At 45.2% G+C, this 13526-nt stretch overlaps 1 protein-coding gene across 1 annotated transcript in view; it reads left to right on the plus strand.

Moving 5' to 3' along the window:
* The window catches only part of LOC126214985 (mucin-2-like), a 153294-nt gene that overhangs the window by 35328 nt on the left and 104440 nt on the right, over positions 1-13526 (plus strand). The gene's annotated exons all lie outside the window — the stretch shown is intronic.

The following is a 13526-nucleotide window of genomic DNA, read 5'->3' on the forward strand; positions in this document are numbered from 1 at the left end:
ACTCAAACCCAGTACATACAGCATGACAGGAAGTTCTGTATAAAAATTGGGAGCAGACCCCAGAGACCCCACTTGTGTAAGGTAGGAAGGATGTGGTGTCGCCAGGTGGTGTCACAAGCCTTTGGCATGTCTGTGATGATGGTTACAAGGTGTTGACGTCAGGCAAAAGCTGCTCGGATGGCAGGCTCCAGGTAAACCAGATTATCAGTAATGGAAAGGCCGTGGTTTTTTTTTTTTTTTTGTTTTGTTTTTGGTTTTAGGGCGCAAAACGGCTATGGTCATTAGCGCCCGGTCCGTGACTGAGGAAATAATAAAAACTGAAAATGGAAAACAGCAAAAATGGGAACGAAACTCAAAAAATTGGAGACACTAAAAGCAGAAACAAGGCTTAAAAGTCCACTACAGAGAGGGGTTGATGGTCCCCGATAAAACTTCAAATGACTGACGTCATTTCACTGTCACTAATAAACTGGAGAACGCGGTCGGCTGAGCGCGTGTCATCTGCTAAAATCGACGATAGATCAGGCGACAGCTGTAGACGGGAGCGTAACGAAATAAAATAGGGGCATTCAATTAAAAGGTGTCTTACCGTCCACAGCTGAGAGCAGTGGGGACAGAGTGGGGGAGGATCGCCGCTTAAAAGATGTCGATGGCTAAAAAGACAGTGCCCTATCCGGAGTCTAGCTAAAATTACCTCCTCCCGACGACGCGTTCGGGAGGAAGAGGTCCAAGCGCAAGGAAGGGCTTTCACTTCCCGCAATTTATTTCGGGGAAGTGTTAACCAATGCACATGCCATAAATGAGCAACTTGGCGACATAAACCGCTCCGTAGATCGGTAAAGGGAAGCGACTGAATAGCTGACCGAGGAATAGAAACTGCAGCCTTGGCTGCTTTATCAGCCGCCTCATTCCCACAGATACCAGCGTGTCCCGGGAGCCAGAGGAACGCCACCGAGACGCCCCCCAGGTGCAGCAAGCGCAGACAGTCCTGAATCCGGTGGACCAGAGGGTGCACAGGGTAAAGAGCTTGGAGACTGAGGAGAGAGCTGAGAGAATCTGAGCAGATTACGTACTGTATCCGCTGATGGCGGCGGATGTAGTGGACAGCCTGGAGAACAGCGAAAAGCTCCGCAGTATAAACCGAACACTGGTCGGGAAGCCGAAAGTGATTTGGGGTGTCGCCAACAATATAGGCACTCCCTACACCCAACGATGTTTTCGAGCCGTCGGTGTAAATAAAGGTGGCGTCCGTCATTTGTGCACATAGAGCAGCAAATGCCTGACAAACAAGTGAAGGTGTACCATCCTTGGGAAATTGACAAAGATCACGGAGCAGACAGATCCGGGGACGGAGCCAAGGCGGTGCTGTACCCCAAGTTGTCGAGAAGGTTTTAGGAAAGCGGAAGGAAAGAGAATGGAGCAGTTGACGGAAGCGGACTCCCGGGGGTAGTAGGGAGGAGGAGCGGCCTGCATACCCTACATCAAAGGAGGCGTCGAAAAAAGGGCCATGGGCTGGATTAGCAGGCATGGAAGACAGATGGCTAGCATAACGGCTCAGAAGGACTGCTCGCCGATTGGACAGCGGAGGTTCTGCAGTCTCAGCATAAAGGCTTTCCACAGGGCTAGTGTAAAAAGCTCCAGACGCTAAACGTAATCCACGGTGGTGGATAGAGTCGAGACGCCGAAGAATAGACGGCCGAGCAGAGGAGTAGACTATGCTTCCATAGTCCAATTTCGAGCGCACTAAGGCGCGATAGAGGCGGAGAAGGACCACTCAGTCCGCTCCCCAGGAGGTACCATTCAGGACACGGAGGGTGTTGAGCGTTCGCAGACAGCGAGCCGAAAGATAGGAAACGTGGGAGGACCAGCACAGTTTTCTGTCAAACATAAGACCCAAGAATTTAGTGACGTCTGAAAACGGAAGGTTGACAGGACCTAGATGTAAGGAGGGCGGAAGAAACTCCTTACATCGCCAAAAATTAATACAAACGGTCTTACTGGGAGAAAAACGGAAGCCGGTTTCGAGGCTCCAAGAGTGGAGGCGATCGAGACCTCCTTGAAGACGTCGTTCAAGAAGGCTGGTCCGTTGAGAGCTGTAGTAGATCGCAAAATCGTCCACAAAGAGGGAGCCCAAGACATCAGGAAGGAGACAATCCATAATTGGATTTATAGCGATGGCAAACAGTACAACACTCAGCACGGAGCCCTGGGGTACCCCGTTTTCTTGAGAGAAAGTACGGGAGAGAGTAGTGTTCACCCGCACCCTAAATGTTCGCTCTGCCATAAATTCGCGAAGAAAAAGGGGCAGCCGACCTCGAAAGCCCCAAGAGAACAGTGTGCGGAGGATGCCTGTCCTCCAACAGGTATCATATGCTCTCTCCAGATCAAAAAATATTGCTACCGTTTGGCGTTTCCGGAGAAAATTTTTCATGATTTAAGTGGAGAGAGCAACAAGGTGGTCAACTGCAGAACGATGCTTTCAGAATCCGCATTGGGCAGGTGTTAAAAGACTGCGGGATTCTAGCCACCAAGCTAAACGGTAATTCACCATACGCTCCAAAATCTTACAGACACTACTCGTGAGAGAAATGGGGCGATAGCTAGAGGGGAGATGTTTGTCCTTTCCAGGTTTCGGAATGGGAACGACGATAGCTTCCCGCCATCGTCTGGGAAAAGTACTGTCGGTCCAAATTCGATTATAAAGGCGAAGGAGGTAACGCAGACTATGGGTTGATAAATGCAGCAACATTTGGACATGGATACCATCCGGTCCTGGGGCGGAGGAGCGAGAAGAAGAGAGGGCATGTTGGAGTTCCCGCATGGAGAAAACAGTATTGTAGCTTTCGTGATTTTGAGAGGAGAAAGCAAGATGTCGCACTTCCGCTGCACGTTTCTTCGGGAGAAACGCTGGCGGGTAATTTGAAGAGCTCGAAATCTCAGCAAAGTGCTGACCCAATGAGTTAGAAATTGCGACGGGGTCCACTAAGGTATCATGCGCGACAGTGAGCCCAGAGACCGGGGACAAACTAGACGCGCCTGAGAACCGTCGAAGCCGACTCCAAACATCCGAGGAGGGAGTGAAGGTGTTAAATGAGCTAATAAAGAATTGCCAGCTTGCCTTCTTGCTATCGCGGATGACGCAACGGCATCGCGCACGGAGCTGCTTATAGCGGATACAGTTGGCCAAAGTAGGATGGTGACGGAAAATGCGAAGAGCACGTCGCCGCTCACGTATTGCGTCACGGCATGCCTCGTTCCACCAAGGAACTGGGGGGCGCCGGGGCGATTCGGAGGTGCGTGGTATTGAACGTTCCACAGCTGTAAGAATAACGTCGGTAATATGTGTGACCTCATCGTCGACGCTGGGAAAGCGACGGTCATCGAATGTCGCTAGAGACGAAAAAAGTATCCAATCGGCTTGGGAAAACTTCCAGCGTCGCGGGCGCATATATGGCAGTTGAGGCTGCAGCCTAAGGACACATGGAAAGTGGTCACTCGAGTGTGTATCATCAAGGGCGAACCATTCGAAGCGCCGAGCTAGCGGAACAGTACCGATCGCAAGGTCTAAATGAGATAAATTTGTCGTGGAGGCAGACAAAAACGTGGGGACCCCAGTGTTGAGGCAAACTAGATCCGCTTGGTGGAAGACGTCTAGCAATAGGGAGCCACGTGGACAAGGATGTGGAGATCCCCAAAGCGGGTGGTGGGCATTGAAGTCCCCAACCAGCAAATAGGGGGGTGGAAGCTGACCAAGAAGATGAAGGAGATCAGCTCGTGCCATTGGTGTGGACGATGGAATGTATACAGTACAAAGAGAGAAGGTGTATCCAGAAAGGGAAAGACGGACGGCGACAGCTTGGAAGGAACTGTCTAAGGGGATTGGATGATAATGGAGAGTATCATGGAGAAGAATCATGAGTCCTCCATGGGCTGGAGTGCCTTCCACAGAGGGGAGGTCATATCGGACGGACTGAAAATGAGGGAGAACAAAGCGGTCATTAGGACGCAGCTTTGTTTCCTGAAGACAGAAGATGACCGGCGAGTAGGATCGTAAGAGGATCGACAATTCATCCCGATTGGCTCGAATGCCGCGGATATTCCAGTGGATAATGGACATAGGGTGAACAGAAAATGGAGGATTGTGACCAAGGGTGCTGTCAACTCAACGACTGCTCAGAGCTTGCGACCGACAGCATGGAATGGCATTCAGCCGAAGGCAGAAGATCCTGATCCATAGGTTGGTCAGGAGCAGCTCCTGCCACCAGCGATCGGCCGGTTGACCGGCCACCAGCAGTGCGCCTCGGCGACACAGAAGACTGCCGAGGGCGATTTCCGCCAGGTGGCGCTGTAGATGGGACACGCCTTGGCGGAGAAGGAGAGGAACTGGGTTTCTTTGTAGCCTTCTTGGAAGTATGAGGTTTAGATGAAGGAGGAACCGATGGTGGTGAAGTTGGCGTACGTAAAAACTCTTCACGAGTATGCTCTTTCTTCGAAGACTTGGTGTCTGACTTGTGGGCTCGAGATTTAGCAGAACCCGACGAAGGGTGAGCCATAGAGTGGGCAGGTGAAAGTGGTGAAGTTGAACGGGCGATCTTTGCGCTGGCCGATCGGACGACCGTGGCACTAAAGGTGAGGTCGCAAGTCTGCGTGGCCGCCTCCTTTGTTGGCCGAGGAGAAGCAAGGACAGTGCTGTATTTGCCTGTCTGAGGCACGGTGGGCTGTCGACTGGCGAATAATTTTCGAGCAGCAAAGGTCGACACCTTTTCCTTCACTCTTATTTCCTGGATGAGCTTTTCGTCCTTGAAAACTGGGCAATCTCTAGAGGAAGCAGCGTGGTCACCCATACAGTTGATGCAGCGAGGGGATGGAGGTGGACAAACACCCTCATGGGCATCCTTGCCACACGTAACACATTTGGCCGGATTGGAACAGGACTGGCTGGTGTGATTGAACCGCTGACATCGATAGCAACGCGTAGGGTTTGGGACGTAAGGGCGAACGGAAATTATCTCATAGCCTGCTTTGATTTTCGATGGGAGTTGAACTTTGTCGAAAGTCAAGAAGACAGTGCGGGTTGGAATGATCTTCGTGTCAACCCTTTTCGTAACTCTATGAACAGCCGTTACGCCCTGGTCAGACAGGTAGTGCTGAATTTCTTCGTCAGACAATCCATCGAGGGAGCGTGTATAAACGACTCCACGCGAGGAATTTAAGGTACGGTGCGGTTCCACCCGGACAGGGAAGGTGTGGAGCAGAGAAGTACGCAGCAATTTTTGTGCCTGGAGGGCACTGTGTGTTTCTAGCAACAGGGTGCCATTCCGTAATCTGGAACAAGACTTTAGGGGACCTGCAATTGCGTCGACACCTTTCTGAATAATGAAAGGGTTGACCGTGGAGAAGTCGTGACCTTCATCATACCGAGAAACAACAAGGAACTGTGGCAACGATGGAAGAACTGTCTGTGGCTGAGACTCAGTGAACTTACGTTTGTGAGCAGACATAGTGGAAGGTGAGGAAACCATTGCGGAAGAATCCCCCATGATTACCGGCGTCTCCGATGGCGCGCTCCTCCCTTGTGGGGGCCCTCACAGAGGGCACACCCGCCTTAGGTGATTGTTCACACCTCAGGTCACACCTCCCGACAAACGGACGGAGGGACCAATCGGCACTTTCGGAAGGTATCAGCTCGGGTAATCACCCCTCCCTGGGCCTGGCCGTTACCAGGGGGTACGTACGTGTCCTACCTGTCTACCCGGGGCGGGGAATTACGCGTTACCCCGTCACCGGCTACGCATGGGAGTGCGTGGGTCGGCCTTCAGACACGCACAGGGAGGAGAAAGGGAAAGGGAAAGGGAAAGGAAAGGAAAGAAGAGGGGGTCTCAAACGCCGCAGCGGAGAAAAGGGCAAGGAGAAGAGGGAAGGAAAAGAGAAAGACAGAGGAAGGACAAGGACTTGAAAGCGTAGAAAGCAAGGAATTTGGAACAGTTTCGAGCGTCCGTCTCCGGACGTAGGCACAAACTATACTCCCATAGGGGGAGAAAGGGAAGGAAAGAGCCAGAGGTGGGGGGGGGGGGGGGGGGGGCGCGAAGATGGGGAACGGGGAAGGATGCGGAAAGGGAAGGTATGCAGCCCGGAAAGGAAGGAGGGCCACATTAGCTCGGGGTCCCGTGCTCGCTACGCACGTATCCACAAAAGAGTTGTGGATCCCCTGGGGGGGAAAGGCCGTGGTGAAAACCACCTTGGGATGGAGCCAGAATACCCCGAGACCCAACACAGTAACCAGCTCACCATGCATGGAAGCAACTTACAGAAAACATTGGTGAGACTTATTGGGTGGTAACTTTCCATCTTAAGACCGTGTTCACCTGTTTTCAGCACTGGGATAATAATGCTTTCTCACCACTGTGACGGAGACTTGCCCTCAATCCAGATGCAATTAAAAATGGGAAGAATATGAAGCTAACAATCCACAGACAGTTCCTGATCATAGCCCTGGGGCAAGATCAGGGCAGTAAGCTATGACAATGACTAATTCCGAATTCCCACTGACTGAATGATGCATTATATGGCTCAAGGTGGGTTGTAGTAAAAGATAATTGCTTTCACTCCACCTCGTGTTTTAGAACACAAAAGGCAGGCTGATAGTTCTCAGGTGCTGGGAACTGAGCATAATACAGAACAAAATGTTTGGTGACAGTGTCTAGGTCAGTGTAGACAGTGCCATTCAAGGTAATACAAGCTACACCTGCAGGTGTCTGGTACCTGCAGAGATGTCTGATCTCAGTCCAAACCTGTGAAGGAGAGGTACACGGTCTGATAATTGAAATGTATCATTCCCAACATTCTTGCTTCTGTTGTTTTATTAGGTGGCGGACCCAGGAACGGAACCGCTTAAAGGCAATGATGTGCTCCGTTGATGGGTGCCGCTTATGGTGTTGGAGAGCCCGGCTATGATCTCTAATGGCCTCAGATTACTTATGACCACCAAGGTACTGTCTTCTATCAGGGTGGGCTAAGGAACAGGGGATCGATATATCAGCTGCTGAAAGAATGTCCGTAGTTGTATTCTTTTAGCACTGTTGGGAGCACATCTGGGCACGTGTTCAGGGGAGTGATGCTGAGGGAGGGACAGGAAGATCGGGAAGTGGTCACTATCACACAGGTCATCGTGGAAGGATGGGAGAAGACAAGGGCTGCAAATGGAAGGGTAGGAGAATTGGTTTGTACAACTTTTGTCCTTTATCCGTGACATCTATTTGTTGTAGAATCTTAGAACATACTCCGAGCTCAAAAGTACTGAGGTATTGTGAACAGTCACCACATGCACACCAACCAGTACGTATTCCCAAAACATCGATCATGTGACACCCAACTTGCACTTTCCTCACATGACATACTGAAATCCAGGGATTGAGGCAACTATGTAGATGCATTATTTCTTGATTTCCGAGAGGTATTTGATGCTGTACCACACATACACTTATTATCGAAAGAATGATTGCGTGGGGGTATATAACAAAATTTGTGAATGGTTTGAGGATTCCTTGGTAGGGAGGACACAGTATGCTATCTTGGATGGAGAGATTATCTGATGTAAAAGTAACTTAAAGTGTACAGTAGGGAAGCGTTTTGGGACCCTTCCTGTTCATAGTCTATGTTAGTAACCTCAAAAACCATGTTAATAGTAACCTCAGAGTTATTGCAGATGATGTGGATTCCTGTAATGAAATACTGTCTGAAAAACGCTGCACAAACCTTCAGTCGGGTGTTGATAGGATTTCAAAGAAGCGCAAAGAATGGGAAGTTGCTTTAAATGTTCAGAAACTTAAAATTCTGCACTTCATACAAAAAAGTAGTACAAAATGCCCACAATATCAATGACTCAGTATTCAAATTGGTTAATACATGCAAATATTTGAATGTAACACTTTGTAGAGGTATGGAATGGAACAGTCACATAGGCTCAGTTGTAGGTAAAACAGTCGGCAAACTTTGGTTTGAACAGCCAGGGTAAATACTGCTAACATACAGGTACTGGTTTCTGTAATTATGCCTCCAGTTCATTTCTTTTCAAACGCCCCTTATATACAAAGTTATGTTAACGTCTGACCACGCCTTCCACGTGTTTCACTTTTTTTGTCGGACAGTGAATTGCAGCAGTTATATACTGCTCCTGTAGGGATCACAAGGTCAAGAGTGGGCAAAGAGGTGTCTAAACAGTCATTTTTGCTGTGCTCCATATGCGATAGGAATGGCAGGGTGTATACGTTGACAAGGAAAAAAATTCCCAGATTTTTCCCGGATTTTCCAGTAAAAAAATAAACTTTCTCCCAGGTGAAAATACACTTTTCCATGTTAAGTGACAGTATACTATTCCTCGAAACTGTAAAGCTTAACCAAACAAAGGATTGATATAGTTCTATACACCGGCGTAATATTTCCCGGCACTTTAGGAAACGAAATTAAGGGAAAAAAAAAAACACGTTTTGGAAAGATGTCTGATGTGCAGCAACATGTACACTGTATACGTTCATGTTACGAAAGTATAATTTTGAATTCCACCGAACACCACATGTTACTTTCTGAAGCATTGAAATCTAGATTGTGATGTGCTTTTGTAAGCCAATCATAGCTCACGCCACATGATCTCACCAGCTGATGACAGCGGAAATTCAAAGCACAGGACACATGATGTAGTCAGCCAATAGCAACATCACTGTTACGTAACGCAAACACACAAATAGGAAACATTAATGGTTTAAATTAATATACATAGTGTGTGTGTGTGTGTGTGTGTGTGTGTGTGTGTGTGTGTGTGTGTGTGTGTGTGTGTAAAAAAAAGCTTTCACATATTAGCCTCAAAGATTAAAAAGCTGCAAGAGAAGCTAAGCTTTCACATATAATGTTTATCTTTTTTGTGCGTGTTACACTCCAAGATACATTACACAAATGTGCCAGTAAATTTTTTAACAATGAGATAAATGTCTGATCTTCTGGGCTCAAAATTATTCTAAAGGGTTGTCCTCAAAAAGTTTATTTTTAAAAGAGTCGAATGCTTTCCGATTTAAGAAATTCACCGTACATTCTCACACATGGACCATCTTGGGTAAAAGGAAATTTATTTTGAAAGTAACGCCTTTCAAACAATCACTCGCAATATTTTCCTGCGACGTGTTAGAAATAGGTTCATTTTAGCAGTTGCCAGACAGCGCCTGACAACTGGCGTCACCACGTTTGTGCAGCTACGATCACACAGGAAGCCCGAAAGTTCGTATGTGTAAAACATTAAAAGATCTTACATTATGTCATAAAAGGAACAAGATATTAGAGGATACTCCAAGAGCATCGGAATTACGTGAACCATACTAAAACGCATAATTCAGCTTAAAGTGCACATTCACATGCCTGATACAGATGTAAATTTTCTTGGAGTGCCAATACTGTATTATCTTATGTTTGGCTCTTTATTATGGCATAATGCCAAATGTGCTAGAGGACGAAAACATGCAGTGAACAGTCAAAACTAACCAATAATGTGGAATTACACACTTCGTTTCAAATAAATTGACTTCCTCAGAGGAAAAGACTTATAAAAGTCAACTTTCTTTAGCAAACTGACAAAAATAACTTCATTGATTCATTAATGCTTGACAGTCAGAAAGGTAGAAATAAAATAGTCTGAAACCGACGACAAATTTCAGCCTTCCGTTAATTATGTGAACGTATCTTAATTCACTTGATATTTCCCAGTCACAGAAATTCATTTTGTTTTCATTTGATGTGAGAACAATGGACAAAGAGGAAACAGCAAAGTCACTATACATAAACACGGGTCACCCGGAGACTACCCACCTCCCCACTACAACTGACTGTTCTGTGCATCAGTTCGGATCTAGAATATTTCCAAACCGGAGCAATACTTCTTAAATCAGCTTATCTCCACACCAAATACCATCGGAATAGGTTAAATGGTTAAGACATGAAAATGTACCAGCGTGAGTCACTTTTGCAATTAATAATACTGGTGTTCATATTTAAGTATGGATTAAACATGTTGAGAATTGAATAAGAATTGTATTGGCTACATTGAACCATGTTCAAACAAATTTCGGGCTTGCAGCCAGTCATACTTTAATTCATTGTAGGATATTTCAACTGGGCACCTGCCAGTTATCTTCAGGTGAGCAATCGAAGATTGACGAAAACTTGCTCTGTTGCGCCCCACATTCTGTGCATGCGCGAAAATTCAAGTTGACAGACAGACCACAGTTCGCTGGTGGAACCGCAAAACTCAGCTGTCCTCTGTGTTACTGCTCGCTGCAAGCACTGACACACACTGTCGTCTTTGACTAGAACAAGTCATGGAGATGGAGTTCCACGCACTGACCAGCAGGTAGCCACCATCACAGTTCATCAGATTTTATAGGTTGAAACAGAGCAAGTCTTTGTCAGTCTTCCATGGCTCACCTGAAGGTGACTGGCAGGAGCCCAGGCAAAATATTGTGCAATGAATTAAAACTATGACCAGCTACAAACCTGAAATTTGTTTGAACATGATTCAATGTAATAAATACAATGCTTATTTGATTCTGAACATGTTTAATCCATACTTAAGTATTAATGCTAGTATTATTAATTGTGAAAGTAACCCACTCCGTTACATTTTCATGACTTTACGTTTTAATCTATTCTGATGATTTATGGTATAGAGAGATTGAAACCTGAGGGCTACTTTAGAAAGTTGTATCATTCTGATCAAACACAAGGCTGATTTAGTGTATAGTTCTAAGAGAGTTCAAGCTGTGAAAGTTACTCGAATCCAACAAACCTCAGAGCAATCTCATGTCTGCCAGAACTTGGGAGCAGGACATCAGGCAGCCGTAAGAGCTACAGAGACATTAGAACAGTCACAAGTCCATCGCATTTTAGTCACTGTGTGTCACGCATCTCTTACAGATTCTAATATACTTGAAAGAATAGTTGGTATGTGTTGCTCTGAAGGAAAAGTCCAACATCCAGTAGTAGGCGGGCCAGAGAAAACCCTAAAATTTATACTTCTGCATGAATATAATGAATCAAGTCATTCTTTTAATATAATTAGAAAATACAATGCATGCTTTCGAATTTGATATACAGCAAAATAATAGAAACACATTCATTATGTACCCACATAACAGGCACATTTTTTATGCGTATGTCTCTGCGCCACTACAAACATAGAAATCTTGTAAAATTACTAGCTTGCTTACTCACCAACACTCATCAGAAAAAAACTGCTGATAAGTGAGCAAAACAGCAGGTAACAGCCAGTAATAAATAAAATAATAACTCCTGTGAGCATAAACCCAAACACAAACAAAATCCCAATGTGCAATGAAAGATCACACAGGACAGCAAACTGCTTAAAATTAAATTACATAGTAAGTGGGAAGTGCTGTTGTGGTAGGGGATGATGATTGGCAATTGTGGGTGGCTGGTGTGGTAACAGATCTCGTGGGATTCGTGGAATGTGTGCTGTGCCTTCAGCATGGGCCTCACTATCATAGCCGTGCATCCTGAAGTAATTTTGTACAGGCTGTAGAGTGGATTATGTATTTAAATGTTTCATTTGTGTCTATCTCTTAATGAGATGTTAAGTAAATTTGCATGTGTATGTGCTGTGCAAGTAATGGTAACTCTACAGGATAAAGTACAGATACACCATGTTACCTTGAAATTATAAATAAATAGGCATGGTACTAAAAGCATTTAAGATTCACAATCATAAATGGCTTAGAAGTTAAAATTAAATAAAAATTCAATTACAACTACAGAGCTCAACCATACTGTCTTGAAATGACCTATCATCAGTATAAGAACAGGAAGTAAAATTGTTTAATATGTGGTACAAATCAAATTAAAAACTCACCATTTCATGCTTTAAAGAATCTGTTGCAGCATCCTCCTCTCTCTCTTTCATTTCCATCTCTTTCTGATATTCACGTAGCTCCCCGAGTTTATCCTTTTGTTCCTTTACCTTCATTTCTAGCTCTGTTAAAGCAGTTTTTCATATTACTATATTACACTAAGATAAATTAACAACACTTTATCCATGGGATAGGCATGACGGGTTGAGGAGGAGGAGGAGGAGGAGGAGGAGGAGGAGGAAGTGAGAGCAGTAAACAGGGAAGGTGTGATGCAAAAGGATTCAGACAATGCAGGTGTAAAGGGGAAGTAAACAATATCAGTATGGTTGCATTTATTCATATACGCTGCTGGGTATCACAATTTCTGCATCAGGAAAGACTGAAAATAACAAAATCTTACAAAAAGGTTTTTGATAGATGACTACCAGTCAATAAATGTATTGGCTACTTAAATTATTTAATGAAGCCACATATTTCAAAACACTTCCTTTCTCAGAAAAGTTCCAGGACTTAAAAAAATAGAAAATTGCGCTTACCAAGTTATGATCCCAGCTCCTATCAAAGTAGTTCCCTTGGCTATCTATAGGCTACACAGTTGCCAATGCTTCTGGAGGTCTTGGAAGCAAGCAGGGAGAATCTGAAATGGAATGCTTCCAGGCTCATTTGTCACAGACTGTTGGATGTTTGTGATGTCTTGATGAAGCTTTCCTTTCAGCCGCCGCTTCACTCACAGAAACAAGAAAGAATCAAAAAGTGAGGGATCGGGTGAATATGGCAGATGTAGGATGGCAAAAACAGAATGTCTGGCCAGACACTCAGTAACAAAGCCATAGGGGGTCTTGCATTGTATTGCAGCAAGAACCAGTCCTGAGAATGCAACACATCTGGGTAGCGATATTGAACTGCTTGTCGCAAACATTTCAAAACTTTGATGTATAGAGTTTGTTTCACTGCTTGACCTGGAGGAACATACGGTGAACTAATCCTTTACTATCAAAGAATGCTATAAACATTATCTTTGTTTTCGAAGGTTCCTGGTGATCCGAGATTCCTCCATTCAGCACTTTGACACTTCGCATGAGGGTCATACTGGTAGCACCAACTTTCATCCCGAGCAATAATTACTGACAGAAATGTGGGATCAAATCTGTCTCTATCCAGTAGTTAAGCAGAAATTCTTCATCTTTCCTCTTTTCGTTCATCTGTTAGTGTGTGAGGGACGAGTTTTGCATTAAGTTTCCGTTTCCCTAAATCTTCGCATAAAATTTTATGACATATCATGATTCAAAATTAGCTCTTCTCATATTGCATGCACAGTTTAATGGCAGTCTTCTTGCAATAACTGCCTTACACGCTCTACGTTTGCATCGGAATGTGCTGTAGACGAGCGACCAACTCTGGAATAATCTTGCATTGAATCTCTGCCTTCACAAAAAACTTGTGTGCCACTTTAAAACACCACTTCTTGAAAGTGACTCGCCTGCATATGCTTGCTTAATCTTAATCACTTTTCATGTTTCACTAGGAGTTTTTCCGAGCCTAGTACAGAACTTAATATTCCCTCTTTGCTTACGATCAGCATCCATTGCGTCACCTTAACTCAAAAACCCAAACAGTGTC

This window comes from Schistocerca nitens, chromosome 12, assembly GCF_023898315.1.
Source record: "Schistocerca nitens isolate TAMUIC-IGC-003100 chromosome 12, iqSchNite1.1, whole genome shotgun sequence".
Taxonomy (NCBI): domain Eukaryota; kingdom Metazoa; phylum Arthropoda; class Insecta; order Orthoptera; family Acrididae; genus Schistocerca; species Schistocerca nitens.